The sequence below is a fragment of the Ursus maritimus genome, unplaced genomic scaffold, assembly GCF_017311325.1.
Source record: "Ursus maritimus isolate PB19 unplaced genomic scaffold, ASM1731132v1 scaffold_19, whole genome shotgun sequence".
Classification (NCBI taxonomy): domain Eukaryota; kingdom Metazoa; phylum Chordata; class Mammalia; order Carnivora; family Ursidae; genus Ursus; species Ursus maritimus.
In genome coordinates this window covers 1,282,016-1,283,679 of record NW_024424341.1, presented here as the reverse complement: position 1 = coordinate 1,283,679, position 1,664 = coordinate 1,282,016, and the positions used below count along the sequence as shown (strand labels likewise).

At 65.6% G+C, this 1,664-nt stretch overlaps 1 protein-coding gene across 1 annotated transcript in view; it reads left to right on the top strand.

Annotated features, from left to right (window-relative positions):
* ZFPM1 (zinc finger protein, FOG family member 1) overlaps window positions 1–1,664 on the top strand; it is a 48,342-nt gene that overhangs the window by 37,900 nt on the left and 8,778 nt on the right.

The window sequence follows — 1,664 nt, the reverse complement described above, 5'->3', positions numbered from 1 at the left end:
GCTACCGCGGGAACGGCCGCTCCTGGCCGAGCTTCTGCTGAGGAGCAGGAAAGCCCTCCTGGCAGCTGCTGGGCCCCCTCCCCAGGGCTCTGCTGCCTGTCCCTCAGGCCACCCCTCTCCTGGACAACAGGGCAGCCGTGCGGGCCGTCTTCAGGGCCCTCCCCCTAGGCAGGAACGGGCAGGCCCGGGGACCCAGCCAGTCACCCTCAGAGGCAGGATGGCTCATTATAAGAACCTAGGCCTGACACAGGCTGGACCGAGTGCGGCTACCCAGCAGGGCACTGGGCTCCATTCCCCACCTACGCAACCTCCGACCTGGCCTCCAAGACAGTGGGCCTTGCCCCGAGGGCTCAGGAAGGGTGAGTGCGTGGTGGCAGCCGACACCTTGGGGGACCCTCCCCGTCCATGGGATTTTGGCCCCCGCAGATGAAAGCCCCCTGGTGCAGACTCACCAGCCGGTGCCTGCGGGCGGGCTGCTGGCGCTTACGCTCCCCGGCCGAGCCCCGGGCACCCAGCCACCCGTGGAGAGGAGAGCTCACCTTGAGTAGCCTCGGTGCCCGCTCCGCACATGCCCGACATCAGCTCTTGCCCCAGATCTAGCGGTGGCGCCCATCTAACTACGGAGTCCACAACAGTGAGACAGCAACTCGGGCCACCTGGGCTCCGTGGATTGGCGCCGGGACCTCCCGAGTCCACAGAGACTGGTTACCACTGGGATCTGAGCAGAGGAGGCAGTGCTGCAGCTGATGCGTGTCGGGGACGGGGCAGGCCCCAGGCGGCAGCAGCCCCACAGGGTCCCCGGGCGCCACGGGCTCTTTCCCCACCAGCTGGGCAGGGAGCCGGGTGCAGCAGTGGCTTTCCAGCACAGCAGGCCACGTGCCCACGGCGGTGCTGAGCGGCAGCCTGGCTCCCAGCCCAGCGGATGCCGGGGCCGTGTCTACATGGTCACTAGACACGGCCAAGCGTCCCCTGGGGACAGGACCACCCCGCGAGAACACCTGGGGCGAAAGACCACCGTCGCTCACTCCTGGCCGCATGTGAAGTAGGGTTTACTCTCACGCTCAACATCCACGCGGAACCAAGGGCTCCAGGGTCACCCAGCCCGCCCCAAGGGCACCGCCATCCCCGAGTGGCACAGGCAGCTTTACGAGGAGGAGGAAGGCGCTGGCCTCCAGCACGGCGCATCCTGAGAAGTGAGGTGGGGACACGATCATAGGGTGGGAGCGGACAACTTTATTCGGGTGCTTGGGCCGAAGCCCAGCAAGGCGGTTCTCCTGAAGGCAAAGACCAGGATTTCTTCTCAGAGCGGCGGGGACTCAAGCAGGGGCTTTTCTTGATTGATTGAATTAAACCCCCCTGGGTGCTAGGCGGCAACTGCAGGGCTGCAAAATTAGAAAGAAGTGAGCTTTTTGAGGAGGTCAAACAAGGATGGCTTGAGGCACAGGCCGGATGGGGGACCTGCCCTGGCCCACTACGAGCACCCTGACCCCCAGATGCCTTTGGGACATGAAAGGGGGGGCCAGGCAGCACCTGCAGACCCACGTTGGGGGGTCAGAGGGGTGCACGACTTCCTGGCTGTGGCACGAGTGAGGGCAGAGACAGGAGCACGCGGCTGAGTGAGCAGGAGAGGGGGTGTGTGGAGGGACACGGCGTTGTGGAACTCA